We start from the raw sequence: 16,559 nt of genomic DNA, 5'->3' as shown, positions 1-16,559 counted from the left end.
GTTTTTGACACACGTCAGCATGACATCAGAGCAAGGTGGACCACCCTCGGACACATTTCTAACCGGCATGCATCTCGCGGTGATCACCGTTGATCGATTCTGCGCAGAATTTGCTCATCTCAAACAAGCCTAAGCCTAGCGGCTGCGTCCGAAACCGCCTACTCAATGAGTAGGTACTTAATTTCAATAAGTACTTACTTAACGAGCGCCAAAAGAGTAGGTACCTAACAGCCAAATCTCGTTGAGTATGCGAGATCCGAAAATAATCCGCCATGTTGACGTTATCATGTGACCTACGACGTTATCACAAGTGCAACAACTTAAAAGATATGAATTACAGGTTTAATTCTTCTACCTGCTAATATCTTGATATTGATAAACTGCTTATTTTGTGGTCTTGTTGAAGAAACAACTGCCAGTAATTTTGTAATTGTAGTAGGCTACAACTAATATATTTTGGGTTAATATAAAGTTCTTATATTTTTATAATGTGAGTTTATTTTTTGTTACAAATACCCAAATTCGTGTGAATATGTTATTAATTTCTTTATTTTATATGCAAAAATGTCCATCCACAAGCATAAATCAAAATTTTTCCCCTTTTTCTTGTTGAATTAGCTCTAGTTTCATCCCTCAGGCTTACAAATAATAAATACTTTTATGCATTCAAAATATTTAACCTTGTCATCATGCTTTATGTGTATATAATTTCAAACGATGATGTATACAAACACATTATGTTTTTTTTTTTTCATCATTGTTCATTGTTAAAGTTACAACTGGTATTTTCCCTGATCTTGTATGTTATTATAGGTCCTGCAATAAAATAAAGATGAGTGACAGGTGCACTAACACCTCACAGCACCAGTAACTCCACAACCCCACCTAGTGCAGTTTTCCTCAGTGTTAGCAATGTCTGCACAAAGAAGACATCAGCAGCTGCTCGAAGATCTCGCCTTTGAAGAAGACTGTTGAATTTTATACTCAAAAAATGTAAGTAAAATCTACTTGAAATTAAGATTACCTCAGAATGAATTGCTTTGCTAGTACACCCCAACATTAACCATAAACCAAAACTTAATTATATTACTTTTCATATTACTTCTTTAGTAAAACAAGCAAAATGTAATGTTTTGTTATATGACAGCTGTGCATGAACACACACTAGACAAATACAGCTGATGTGAATACATCTCCATTTACAGTCAATGAAGGCATGAAGTAATAAAATATATACATTTACTGATAATAGCATAATTAATAAGTAAAGAATTAATAAAAGTAATAATGACAATAATTAAATAAATGCATGTACAAGTCAACAACACATGAAACAAAGCTTTATTCAAATTTATTGATCTAACAATCAGGTATTTACAGTCCTGCTGCCATCTCACACAGCTGTGCCGATTCTGCAGCTTTATTCTGATGAAGCAGCTGATGAACACCTTCATCCATCATGTCCCTCACCGCTGCTCTTCTCAATGGGGACATCGTTGATCCAGAGGATGAGGAAGACCATGATGATGATCCTCTGAACCCCACAAGCTTGAAGCAAGAGTGGGAGAATATGTGCGGGACAATCTGTCTCTGCTGTGTCTGCTGCAAACATTCATGTGCTCTCCATCAGCATGACTGAATAAACAGATTAAAACATTTTACAATTCATTCATGTCAGCATTCAGTTTCTTGCCATACTTCATTTCATATTTTTACAATTACATGATGATTTCTTTTGTAGCTTCATTACTTTTGTGGTGTGATGGCCTAAACCACTGAGCTGGTCAGCAGAAGGTTGCTGGTTTGAACTCTGCAGCGTCTCCACCAGTGTGTGCTTGATCCAGACACTTTACTCCAGGTTGCTCCAACGGGATCATCCCTGTAATAAGAGCACTGTTAGTCACTTTAGATAACAGCATCTGCCAAATGTAAATTAGATTTTTTTTAAATCCTTTTTTGTTAGTGTTTCGAGCACAAACGCTATTTGGAGGCATAAAGGGTTAGTTCACCCAAACAAATAAATTCAGTCATTATTCACTTGCCTTCACGCTGTTCAATCCCTGTGTTCATTTATTTTATTTTTTTTCTGAACACAAACGTTGATTTTGATCAAGTTTGTCCAGCTAGTTTCTACAATATCAGTCAATGGAGCCTGACGTCCAGAAGCTTCATGACATTATTTGATGATGCTTTTGAAGCTTCAGTGTATGAACTGAAACCAGCAGAACAAACTTGACCAAAATCACATCCTCACTGTTTGGTCTTTGTCTAGATGCTCTCGCTGGCTCTGGGCTCACTGAGGATGAAGAAATCACATCAACATCAGGTCAGATGAGGCAGTAAGGGCAGGAGGAGTGATGGAGAGTCTCATCCATGACACTGAACCATTCCCAGGATCTGCTGTGTCTCTCCATCCTCAGTGCTCACACCCGTCTGAGGACATTTCACATCCTACAAAAATACACAATCATAATACAAAAGCAGTCATTTTAGCAGTACAATGTTATCTTATTTCTGTATTAGAAGTAACAAAATGAACTTTATATTTTTGTTTCAGGTTTTCCTTTTTTTCACAAATGCCACTGTCATCTTTCCTTGTAGGTCCTGCTCCAACACAAAGCTCTGCAACAAATGCACTGACATCAAGAATAAGAAAAATACTGTAATAACTCTGTTTGAAATTACAATAATTAAAATAAACTACAACTTAAGATTTAAATAGACTTTGTATTCATTTCTGTCCCTGTAACATCAGACAAGATTCAAGTTTCCTCTGAGATTTATGTGCTCAAATCTACAAATCCCTAAATTTTGAGGTAGTTGAAGATTTGTTTTAACTCACTTTTTATCCAACACAAATGATGTTCCTTGTTTTATTAAAAGTACTAACAGACAAATAAAATAGATAACTTATATCTGTCTAGTTAAGTGTACATTTGTTTATTTACATTACTTGCATTCATGTAATGTAAACAGTGTTGACAACAGTGAATTCTACATAATAGCACACACACACCACTTATGGAACATAATCCATCATGCATAAGTCATAATACTTTATATATTCTTAATATTTTCCTGTCAGATGTTAAATAAACATTTAGTAAGAAGCTTTAAGATGTATCCTCTTCGGAGAATTAAGTTATGTGTGTTTACTAGAGCTCCCTGTTATCTAACGTTATACAAAATAAAACATGTTTTTTACAGTAAAATCACAACTATACTGTCTAGCATCTTTACACATTCAGCAGTTTACTCTACAGTAGCTCAACAAATGTGTTTTTGGTTTTCAATACTCACATTTGACAGCAGGCTTGTTTGAGATGAGCAAATTCTGCGCAGAACCGATCACCGGTGATCACCGCGAGATGCATGCCGGTTAGAAATGTGTCCGAGGGTGGTCCGCCTTGCTCTGATGTCATGCTGACGTGTGTCAAAAACCTCTCGCGAGGGCGAGGCGGACGTGTCGGATTCTGCAGTCGAGCGCAGTTCCTCTCCACCGACTGCACTGACCAAAAGCACGATGGGAAACGACTTGATGACGACACAGCTTAAAGCTTATTGGTTTAAACAACCGTGATGTATTGATCTCTTTTAAAATGTTTGATTTTGAAACACTAATACCATGATTTTATGCGTATACATTATGTGTGAATATTCCAAAAGTCTCTGACAGTGCGATCTCTCTGGGGGTTATGTGATTGTTATCATATTTATAAAAATATATAAAAACATGTCTGTAATTAAAATAAAAATGATTGATACACACATCCTTCGAATGGAAATAAATATCAAGTACTTTGGGTGTCTTGTTCATTATGTTTATTTTCATATAAAAGCAACAGAATGTAAATTACATCCAGTTTATCAGCAACACAGTGCACAAGTGTGAATCCCGCGATATCCACCTTAATCTCGCAGGTGTCTGATGCACTACGAGAAAGGAGAATTGTCCGTCTTGCCTGCACTTTTTTCACTCCTCCCCTCACTGCAGCCGCCTACTCTCGGCTGAACTTCAGGCGAGGCCAGGCGCATCTCAAACAAGCCTAGCATCGCGTCGCTTTTCTGATATGACGTATCCTCTCCCGTGGCCTCCTGGGATAGAAAAGTATCCATCGAGGAACACTTCAGAATCTGGGCGGAAGCAGTAGGCCATCCGGGAACTTCTCGACTACTTATTTATGATTACTTTGGTTTCTGGCATACTTATTTGCTCGCCTACTGCTTTTCCCCTATTGTATAGTAGGTAAGTAGGCGGTTTCGGACGCACTTTAAGTAGGCGCACGGCCGAATCTCGCGAGAATTATTACGTCACCTAGGTAATTTTCGCCTACTCTTTTTGCTTCTGACATACTTATTCGCTCGCCTACTGCTTTTCCCCTACTAAATAGTAGAGAAGTAGGCGGTTTCGGACGCAGCCAGCGTCAGAGCTTTCTGTTTACCACCGGTCTGGAAACAGCCGGGCCAATCAACGAACAGAGGGCGGGCTGAGAGCCGTGACGTAGATGCTAAGCGCCGAGTTTTACATTGTAGGTTAGAGAAATCGAAAACCGAAACGACCGCGGAAATGGGAAACGAGACACGGGATGCAATTCGCTCTGTTATGGAGAACATTCAACTCTTTTTCAAACTGAAGCCAGAACAAGAAGAGTGTTTGATAAACATTTGTTTTATCATGTGTTTACAACAGGTTTACAGTGGAAGTTCAATCATAGATTTGAGTTCGATGCATGATGTCTGTGCTTCGATGCGGCTGTACATGCACATAACATACGTCATAACTAAACGTATCTGATTGGCTTACGGGTAACCAATGATTTTAAACTTCAGACAAGCGCCCCCTGGCGAGAGAGAAAACACTTCTCTATTATGCCATTCCAGACTCTGTCTACGAAGCAAAGTGAAGTAGCAGAGTCTGGTATTACCAGGCTAATACATATAGGCCTAGATGAAACAACAAAACATGAGGATTCTTTGCATCACATGCAGCGCTTCTGTGAACGGAGAAAAAAACAAGATGAAATCTTATAAAAGGAATAAATAGCCTATTCCTATATAGCTAGGTATACACGAAATATATTAAACCTAAATAATTAACATATTAAGAAAATGAAAGAAAAAAAACTGCGACAAGTAGACCATTTCGATTCATTTTTGAGAAGCAAGTTCACGGAAAGGAATTGCTTGTCTTTATTTTTCAAGCAATGGTATGTTGAGTGTACAAAAATAATAGTTATACCTACAGATTCGAATGGTGTTACTCTTATGACCATAAATGTCTGAGTATTTTAATTGTTTCCGCTTTTATAAGAAAATGCAAATGAACGCGCCGGCGCCTCACGCGCACATCAGTTAGTAGCACTTGGCATCGCAGCCTATTGTCAAAATAAACAAATTATATTTGCATTCATTAGCTAACCTATATTTTATGTGGCTAACATTTACTTACCATTTTTTTCCAATATATGTAATCTTTTAAACACTATTTTTTTTTTACTCTGCATTTGTACAGTAAAATTAACTTAGAAATTAAATTAGAATGAATATTATAACAAAATTTAGCAATTTTAGGCTGTTGTTGTTTCGCTTAAAATATAGGTTAATGAATGCCAATATAATTAATTTTATTTGCATAGAACAATTTAAAGGATTTGTTGTGGAAATAGCCTAAATTTGCATGTTTTGCATATTTTTTGTAAAAATCTCGTTTCCAGGTTGGCATTTTAATCCCATAGGGGGCATCACTACATAGGCTATTTTAGTTCCCCTTGCGCTACAAATCTTTTCAATTTAATGGTATTCAGAAAAACAGAACAAGAATGAAAAATATAATATATAAACGTCAAGCCAAAACGAATTAATTTAAAGCTAAACTGAAATAGAAACCCATTTGGCATAAATCCAAATGTGCAGTTTTTGGATTTTAAAAAGCCTATAGCCTATTTATTATTTAGCCAAACGTTCTGATTATACACAGACTATAAATTAGCAGAGTAACTTTTTCTATATTTGGCTGACTGTATTTTATTTTGACAATAAACAGGCTGCAATGTCAAGTAGCTACTAAAACTGAGCCTTGCGTGTGCGCGTGTGGCGCCGGTGTGTTCATTTGAATTTTCTTATAAAAGCGGAAACAATTAAAATACTCAGACATTTATGGTCATAAGAGAAACACCATTCAAATCTGCAGGTATAACTATTATTTTTGTACACTCACAATAATATTGCTTGAAAAATAAAGACAAGCAATTCATTTCCTTGGACTTGCTTCTCAAAAATGAATCGAAACTCATCGATGGTCTAGCCTACTTGTCGCAGTTTTTTTTCTTTCATTTTCTTAATATGTTCATTATTTAGGTTTAATATATTTTGTGTATGCCTAGGAATAGGCTATTTATTCTTTTCACACAAGCGCTACATGCAAGAATCCTCATATTTTGTTGTTTCATCTATAGGCTATAGCCTAAAACTATGGGATTTTTTTTTTCTTTTCTTTTTTTCTTCTTTCTAATTTCGTTTAATTTACAAATATTCACAAAATATTTAATGTCGTCTGAGACACAATCTCTGACCGGGAGTCTCAGACTCATTGAGGCCAATAAACCTATATTTTCCAGAAAATAAGGAATGCTAAATGATAAAATTGTGCTTTATTAGGCTATTAGAAACTGCATATAGGCCAATAAAACAATAATATTGTGTTCATTACTTTGCACTGCCATCGATCCAGGCATCGAAAGGTATTTTACACTATATTTGCTTCTGCTTTTCGAGTGCGGAAGTGTGATAAAGGCACTGATCTAGTCTATATTCTCTATTATAGATCAGATAAAGGTATTTCTCGTACACGTCACGTACAAAATATGTTGTTTTAACGACAAAAGATGTCGTCTGAACGACATAAATCTGTTGTTTGAACGAGAAAAGATGTCGTTTGAACGAAATAATATGTCGTTTGAACGAGAAAAGATGTCGTTTGAACGACATAATATGTCGTTTGAACGAGAAAAGATGTTTAAACGACATAATATGTCGTTTGAACGAGAAAAGATGTCGTTTGAACGACATAATTGAGTGGAAAAATAATATGTATGTGGCAGCAACGCGCCACTAATGCATGACAAAACAAATCACATTTAAAATAATTACTGAGGAATAGAAAAACATTAAGAAAATTGTTTAATTGTAAAAAAACAAAAAACAACAACAACAAAAAAAACATTTATTTCCATGGATCTGACAGGGTGGGCAAGCTGACAATTTAGCTCCACCCCTGCTGATCATTAGTCTTGTTTTATTGGTTTGTGAAATCACAAGCTTCTGCTTTTCTCCACTTTACCTCACTGGTTTCACATCAGCTATTGATAACATAACAAACTGTTTGCAGTGAGCTCTAATTTAGCTTTCAGTTTTGTTTGTTTATTTTAGAAGCCATTGCACTTATGTAGATGCTCTGACACTCATCCTATATACAGTGGGTACGGAAAGTGTTCAGACCCCCTTACATTTTTTACTCTTTGTTATATTGTAGCCATTTGCTAAAATCATTTAAGTTAAATTTTTTTCCTTATTAATGTACACACAGCACCCCATATTGACAGAAAAATACACAGATTTGTTGACATTTTTGCAGATTTATTAAAAAAGAAAAACTGAAATATCACATGGTCCTATGTACTGAGACCCTGCAATATAAAAAAGAGTGAAAAATGTAATGGGGGTCTGAATACTTTCCGTACCCACTATATATATATATATATATATATATATATATATATATATATATATATATATATATATATATATATATATACACACAGTATCTCACAGAAGTGAGTACACCCTTTTTGTAAATATTTTATTATATCTTTTCAAGCGATCAACACTGAAGAAATGACAATGTGGTACTGTAAAGTAGTGAGTGTACAGCTTGTATAACTGTGTAAATTTGCTGTCCCCTCAAAATAACTCAACAGTGTTCTGGCTTTGCCTGTTTTGGTGTTTTTGCTCCCTCTACTGGTAGTTTTATATTCTGCAAATTTAATATGTTTTATTCAGTTTCTGGGGTTCAAAAAGAACAACGTGCAAAGCACATGGTAGCGCACTTTAATTTGCTGTGTCAGTCCATCGGATTAACAACTCTTAACGAGGCACTGCCTGTAAGTAGAGTTAGATTATTTTTGATTGTTAATATATTATGATTACGAGGAAGTACATGTAGATGTTTTCATGTTATAGCATTGGGAAATTTATATTGTGTAATCATTTTATACGACTGTCTTCTGGTAAACGTTTGTTACTGCGGTCACGCCATCTGCGCTTCGGAGAAACGCGGTCACACCATCTATGCTTTAAAATGTATGGCGCGTCTACATGAGGTTGCGTGGTAGGTGTTTCGTGTCGGTAAAAATATTTTTAAAATTCATTAAAAAAATAAATAAAATGATTCACATGATTCTTGTTCTACATCTCCCCAAGAACCACTGTTGTGATTTTCATGTTCTTTTACTGTTTTATTATTTAATAATTACATGCCAAATTTATGACATATATGGTTTACGTTGCTATACAGACACATCTTAAAAATTCATAAAAATATGAAATCAATTTGTTTTCTGCAAATTCCACCTGATTCTTGTTCTACATCTCCCCAAGAACCACTGTGGTGATTTTCATGTTCTTTTAGTTTTATTATTTAATAATTACATGCCAAAGTTATGACAAATATGGTTTACGTTGCTATACAGACACATTTTAAAAATTCATAAAAATATGAAATCAATTTGTTTTCTGCAAACGTCACATGATTCTTGTTCTACATCTTCCCAAGAACCACTGTGGTGATTTTCATGTTCTTTTACTGTTTTATTATTTAATAATTACATGCCAAATTTATGACATATATGGTTTACGTTGCTATACAGACATTTAAAATATTCATAAAAATATGAAATCAATTTGTTTTCTACAAACTTCACATGATTCTTGTTCTACATCTCCCCAAGAACCACTGTGATGATTTTCATGTTCTTTTACTGTTTTATTATTTAATAATTACATGTCAAAGATATGACAAATATGGTTTGCTATACAGACACATTTAAAAATTAATAAAAATATGAAATCAATTTGTTTTCTGCAAACTCCACCTGATTCTTGTTCTACATCTCCACAAGAACCACTGTTGTGATTTTCATGTTCTTTTACTGTTTTATTATTAAATAATTACATGCCAAAGTTATGACAAATATGGTTTGCTATACAGACACATTTAAAAAATTAATAAAAATGTGAAATCAATTTGTTTTCTGCAAACTTCACCTGATTCTTGTTCTACATCTCCCCAAGAACCACTCTGATGATTTTCATGTTCTTTTACTGTTTTATTATTTAATAATTACATGTCAAAGATATGACAAATATGGTTTGCTATACAGACACATTTAAAAATTAATAAAAATATGAAATCAATTTGTTTTCTGCAAACTCCACCTGATTCTTGTTCTACATCTCCCCAAGAACCACTGTGGTGATTTTCATGTTCTTTTACTGTTTTATTATTTAATAATTACATGCCAAATTTATGACAAATATGGTTTATTTTGCTATACAGACACATTTTAAAAATTCATAAAAATATGAAATCAATTTGTTTTCTGCAAACTCCACCTGATTCTTGTTCTACATCTCCCCAAGAACCACTGTGGTGATTTTCATGTTCTTTTACTGTTTTATTATTTAATAATTACATGCCAATGTTATGACAAATATGGTTTACGTTGCTATACAGACACATTTTAAAAAAATAATAAAAATGTGAAATCAATTTGTTTTCTGCAAACTCCACCTGATTCTTGTTCTACATCTCCCCAAGAACCACTGTGGTGATTTTCATGTTCTTTTACTGTTTTATTATTTAATAATTACATGCCAAAGTTATGACAAATATGGTTTACGTTGCTATACAGACACATTTAAAAAAAATAATAAAAATGTGAAATCAATTTGTTTTCTGCAAACTCCACCTGATTCTTGTTCTACATCTCCCCAAGAACCACTGTTGTCATTTTCATGTTCTTACAAAGGAGATTTAAAGGCTCAGTGATCTTCTGTGCTGTTCTCTAATGTTTTAAAGTTACTACTGAGGTAGTTTTGACACTGTGAAATATTTTATTACATTATTATTGTTTTATAAAAACATTATTTGTTGTATTTTGGCACTCCTGTAATCCAGTGTTGGCACTGGTAAATCTTTATTCAGCAACGTTTACACTTTACAGAAAGTAATTTTTATATCAGATTGCATAGGCTTAGTTTCATTTTACTGTACAGTTATGTTTTCTGGAGGAGTACAGGGATTTTTATTTACTGTGAAATTGAAGAGGTTTACTTTTAATTTTATATCAAGTTACGCATCGTAAAGTTTCATTTTTTTCCCCCTTGAAATAAATATGTTCATGTATCCTTTAAATCTCCTTTGTAAAGCTTTACGGGGCATAAATAGTTCTCACTTTAGATGAGCTCACAAAAATAGTTAACTGAACACTTCTAAATGTTTAATAACTACCTGAATTAATCATGAATTACAGTTAGAAAATATGTGTTAATAAAGCATTTATTAACACACTGAGTAACTATTACTATATATGCATAAATGTAAGATGCATAAATGTAAATGTAAGATGCATAAATGTACATTTAAATTGTTTATTAATCATTTACTTACACTTTATAAATGATCTTATGAATCACTGACAATTCCTAAATAACTGGTTTGTGTATAATGTAATACTTCAGAAGTGATAAATTGATCATTCATAAAGTATGAAAATACAATTATTAAGCTCATTATAGATATGATTATAAATCAAGAACAAAGCATTTATAGGTGTATTTGAAAAAACTGCTTACTAATGTTCATTAATGCTTTATAAATTATAAATTAACTATTTACTAACTCTTAATGCTTCATAGTGTGAGTTATTCTAAAGTGTTACCATATATATATATATATATATATATATATATATATATATATATATATATATATATATATATATATATATATATAAATTCCTCTATACATTTTTGGGGTGACAGTACAATATGTTTTGTTGACTTGAAAGGGGTCATAATGAAATATCTTTTCCATACAGATGTCAGAGAACAATGAAAAAGTTAAACAACATGAAAATCACCACAGTGGTTCTTGGGGAGATGTAGAACAAGAATCATGTGAAGTTTGCAGAAAACAAATTTATTTCATATTTTTTGAATTTTTAAAATGTGTCTGTATAGCAACATAAACCATATTTTTCATAAATTTGGCATGTAATTATTAAATAATAAAACAGTAAAAGAACATGAAAATCATCAGAGTGGTTCTTGGGGAGATGTAGAACAAGAATAAGGTGGAGTTTGCAGAAAACAAATTGATTTCATATTTTTATGAATTTTTAAAATGTCTGTATAGCAACATAAACCATATTTGTCATAACTTTGGCATGTAATTATTAAATAATAAAACAGTAAAAGAACATGAAAATCATCAGAGTGGTTCTTGGGGAGATGTAGAACAAGAATCAGGTGGAGTTTGCAGAAAATAAATTGATTTCATATTTTTATGAATTTTTAAAATGTCTGTATAGCAACATAAACCATATTTGTCATAATTTTGGCATGTAATTATTAAATAATAAAACAGTAAAAGAACATGAAAATCACAACAGTGGTTCTTGGGGAGATGTAGAACAAGAATCAGGTGGAATTTGCAGAAAACAAATTGATTTCATATTTTTATGAATTTTTAAAATGTGTCTGTATAGCAACGTAAACCATATGTGTCATAAATTTGGCATGTAATTATTAAATAATAAAACAGTAAAAGAACATGACAATCACCACAGTGGTTCTTGGGAACATGTATATCATGTGAAGTTTGCAGTAAACAGTTTGATTTTATTTATTTTTTAATGAATTTTAAAAATATTTTTACCGACATGAAACACCTACCACGCAACCTCATGTAGACGCGCCATACATTTTAAAGCATAGACGGCGTGACCACGTTTCTCCGAAGCGCAGATGGCGTGACCGCAGTACATTGTAGTGTTAATTTCGTCACCTATTTTTAATTTAGTCTTAGTCTTGTGCCAAATGTCCTTGTTAGTTTTAGTCATATTTAGTCATTCACATATCTTTTTTTGTTAGTCAAGTTTTAGTCGACTAAACATCTCATCATTTTAGTCTAGTTTTAGTCAAAAGAAAACTCAAGGTATCTTAGTCAAGTTTTAGTCGAATAAAAGTCTTTTAATTTTAGTCTAGTTTTAGTCAAAAAATTGTAGTCTTTTTTTAAAAAATAACACATTATTACTGAGATTATTACTGATAAACATTTCAGTAAAAAAAAGTGTTTCACATAACTCAAACATTGGTTAGATTTTTGTTGAATGCAAATGTTAAACGTGTCTGGTTTTCAATTTCTGATTTAGGAGACACATTCACAAATGATTAACCTGTTCTGAAGAGTATTTTATTTTAACCATCACAATTCAAAAGCTAGCATGTCATCGTCGCTCGTCACTCGTGTTCGCTTTGGGTGTTGTGTGTTCAGCAGTTTCGTGTTGCAGCCACAGGCGTATGAGACCTGTAAAGCCTCGTTTACACTGCACGCGTGTGCGGCTCGTTGCGGCTGCGACGCGGCTACCGGAGCTGATACACGGCCACTCTAGTCAATGCTTGTGTTTACACCAGCCGCGCCGCGGTGCGTTTGAGAAGCGGCTCGAGGCGCCGCTTCGCTAAAGATAGGCGCCTCACCTCCAAGGCGAGCAACTCAAATACAAAACAAAGTCAAAATAATCACCCTGTGTAAACTTCCGTTCATATTTTACATCACTAGAAACTGACGACAACCCAGCTAACACAGTTACGTTGTGACGACGTAACTGGACCGGACCATATTCGTTGTAGCGACGTACCAAATAACGTTCTAGGGACGTAACTTTGTGATTCCCATATTCGTCGTGGCGACGTTATAGTGGTACGTCTCTGTAACGTGAGGAGTACGTCTCAACGACCAAACTGGCACGTTGTAAAAACGTAACTGGATCGGCTCATATTAGTTGCAACGACGTCCCGAATAACGTTCCAGCGACGTAACTTTGTGATTCCCATTTTCGTCGTGGCGACGTTATAGTGGTACGTTGCTGGAACGTGACAGGTACGTCATAAAGACCAAAATACCACCTCGACCTTTATCTTAAAATCTGCTTCTCACCTTTACTCCGGGAAATGGAGATGTGCACCGTCCATAACCTTGAAATCCATGCAGAACTGATAAACACTTCATTCTCTGCTATAAAACTTAATAAATTCTAATTGTTATAGGGATTTGTGTTGCTTTGGTTAATACATTTGCAGATCAAAATATGTAGTGGAAACCAATATAAAACCTCATTAAATTCTGATAGAAAATGGCTAGAAACACACTGCATCCATGAAATCATCAGCATTGTTACTTTGTGCAATTACTAAGCCAATACATTTGAACATTACCATGTAACCATGTTTTAACCATGTAAAGTGTTAACACATGAATTCATAAATTGAACACATTCATAGATCAAACAATACAATCAATAAATAAATGTAACCAGCAATTAATGTTTTATTCTTTTAATTGACAAAGTGTTTTAACATTATATAGGTATAGTTAAAGGAACACTCCACTTTTTTTGAAAATAGGCTCATTTTCCAACTCCCCTAGAGTTTTACCGTTTTCGAATCCATTCAGCCGATCTCCGGTTCTGGCGGTACCACTTTTAGCATAGCTTAGCATAGTTCATTGAATCTGATTAGACCGTTAGCATCACGCTTAAAAATGACCAAAGAGTTTTGATATTTTTCCTATTTAAAACTTGACTCTTCTGTATAAATCGTGTACTAAGACCAACGGAAAATAAAAAGTTGTGATTTTCTAGGCTGATATGGCTAGGAACTATACTCTCATTCAGGCGTAATAATCAAGGAACTTTGCTGCCGTTCCATGGCTGCAGCAGTGCAATGATATTACGCAGCGCCCGTGAGCCCCTGCTTGCACAGGGAACGTACCTTGCAACCATGGAGACGTTTGTGAGAGACGCTGCGTAATATCATTGCACTGCTGCAGCCATGATACGGCAGCAAAGTTCCTTGATTATTACGCCTGAATGAGAGTATAGTTCCTAGCCATATCAGCCTAGAAAAATCACAACATTTTCCGTTGGTCTTAGTACACGATTTATACAGAAGAGTCAAGTTTTAAATAGGAAAAATATCAAAACTCTTTGGTCATTTTTAAGCGCAATGCTAACGGTCTAATCAGATTCAATGAACTATGCTAAGCTATGCTAAAAGTGGTACCGCCAGACCCTGAGATCGGCTGAATGGATTCGGAAACGGTAAAACTCAACTGTTTAACTCTAGGGGAGTTGGAAAATGAGCCTATTTTCAAAAAAAGTGGAGTGTTCCTTTAAATAATGATTTTATCAATTATATTTATAGATACTCTTATGATTACTACTATCCATAATTTGGCACAAAAATGACAAAGATATGAAAAAGATTCAGCAGATATCATATTGCTTTATTTGCAAAAAAATATATTTTACACCATTTCCTAAGTGTCCTGTATGAGGCAGCTGCTACAAATATACTGAGGTAATTTGCTTTAATACTGCTTTACTGCCAGACAATATCACAATTACCAAAGATATACAGTCCTTGAGCTTCTCAAAAGCTAAAAAAATCCAGAAGATGACATTCATAAAGAGTAAAAGATATGTATAAAGAACAATATAGAGATTTTTAGCATTCCTTCAAATAATAGTTTGGCCCACCCAAAAATACATGTACAGTTTTTGTTCAAGAAAATGAACATGTGGACTTTCTCAGGAAGAATTTGAGATCTCTCATTACCATGTCCTCAGCAGTGTAGAACACTCTTGCCAACAGTGTTGCAGAGGTAGATGATGGAGAGCTGTGAGAGAAGAGGAAGAGTGTCTTTCTCAGGTTCTTCTGAGGCAAGGATATGAGGATGGTCTCTATATATTCACTTTGGATTTTGGCAAACTGGAAGTTAAAAAATAAAATTGTAGTAGTTATTGTAGTAAGGTTTATTGTTTGTTAGAAGGGTATGAGGAAAGCATGTTTAACTTACATGTTCCTCCTCTTCTTCATCCTGAGCTGCACTGTCACCTCGGTCACCACTGCCATCATCATCCTCCTCTGGCAGGTGAAAGGTTGAATTACATTGTTAGAAGTTGCATTTTTACTTTTGAAAGCAGTCTCTTCTACTTACCAAGGCAGCATTTGATGGGAAAAAACACAGTAAAATAATACTGTGAAGTAGTAATTCTAATATGCTGATTTGATGCTCAAGAACACAAAAAAAAATGAAGCAGCACATTTCAAAAGAAATGTCCAAGCATCAATTTAGCAAATTAGAATGATGAAAGATCAAGTGGCACTGAAGACTAGAAAAATGATGCCGAAAATTTTCCGTCAAAGGAATAAATTAAATTTTGCAACATCTTCCAAATCTCAATATCTTTGACTGGCAGTGTACATTATTACATTTAGATAATAAACAGTGCACAAATTCTCAGAGAACTTACATTTTAACGATTACTTCCCTCACTGCTGACTCCTTCAAGCTGGGGACACACTGAACGACTAGAAAAAACATTCTAAGACTGAAATCAACACACTTTCCTTCGACTGAAGTGGATTTAAATACTTACAGATTATAAACAGACTGAACACAACTGGCTCTGACTCCACGTGTTTGGGCAAGATCAGTTGAAAGTATCAAATTACATTTATAATCGGCCCTGGCTTTAATCGTTGTTGTAGCCTCCTCAAAAATACATCTTTCTGTACACGAAAGCAAGAAAAAAATATTTTAAGAAAAAATACAGTAAGGGCATATTTCATGTAGCCTAAATGAATTGTGATTATGACGTTTTTTTTTTTTTGTTTTTTTTTTTTGTTTTTTTATATTTGATATTTTGAAAAAACAAAAAAATGAATCCCGCACACTATCAACTTGCAAAACAATAAGAAAGACACTTTATTAGCAACGTTTCGATCGTAAGATCTTCATCAGGCATAAACATTGTATTCAAACTCCATTGTATTTAAAACATCATGAATCACAAAGAATCATCAATATCCAATCAAGATCAGTGATTAAATAATCATTAACACCACATCACATAATTAACTCAACAATTATTTAATAAAATGGAATATATATATATATAATAAATATAAAGGAGTATTATTAATGATATCATATATCTAATGATCATATTTCATAACATCACATTAAACAATGCTTCATCATTCATTCCCATAGGTGATAAAGTCTGAAGAGTAAAAATCCAGAACAATTCACGTCTCTGTAAGAGCAATTCAATATCGCCACCTCTAGGTGGCACATTCACTTTTTCAATCCCACAGAAGCGTAAGGAAGAAACATCATGATTAAAAGATAAAAAATGGGCAGCGACTGGATAGTT

The 16,559-nt window shown here is 34.1% G+C and overlaps 2 long non-coding RNA genes across 3 annotated transcripts in view; one reads left to right on the top strand and one right to left on the bottom strand.

Moving 5' to 3' along the window:
* Positions 1 to 602: 602 nt before the first annotated feature.
* Positions 603 to 3,394, bottom strand: LOC137011294 (uncharacterized). Of its 2 annotated transcripts, none has more exons than XR_010893468.1 (3): positions 3,301 to 3,394; positions 1,751 to 2,636; positions 603 to 1,635 (listed from the first exon to the last, which is right to left on the bottom strand). It is a non-coding gene; the product is annotated as an uncharacterized lncRNA (long non-coding RNA). The 2 variants fall into 2 exon arrangements; XR_010893469.1 differs by having other exon boundaries at positions 1,751 to 2,622; positions 3,301 to 3,390.
* A 4,677-nt stretch (positions 3,395 to 8,071) lies between these two features.
* The window catches only part of LOC137010615 (uncharacterized), a 32,442-nt gene continuing 23,954 nt past the window's right edge, over positions 8,072 to 16,559 (top strand). The window contains exon 1 of the long non-coding RNA XR_010893387.1: positions 8,072 to 8,159. This is a non-coding gene — a long non-coding RNA (uncharacterized lncRNA). The remainder of the gene's footprint in view (positions 8,160 to 16,559) is intronic.

Source organism: Chanodichthys erythropterus, chromosome 21 (genome assembly GCF_024489055.1).
Source record: "Chanodichthys erythropterus isolate Z2021 chromosome 21, ASM2448905v1, whole genome shotgun sequence".
In the NCBI taxonomy this organism is placed as follows: Eukaryota; Metazoa; Chordata; class Actinopteri; order Cypriniformes; family Xenocyprididae; genus Chanodichthys; species Chanodichthys erythropterus.
The sequence above is the reverse complement of the archived record's forward strand: the minus strand, read 5'-3'. Positions and strand labels throughout refer to the sequence as shown.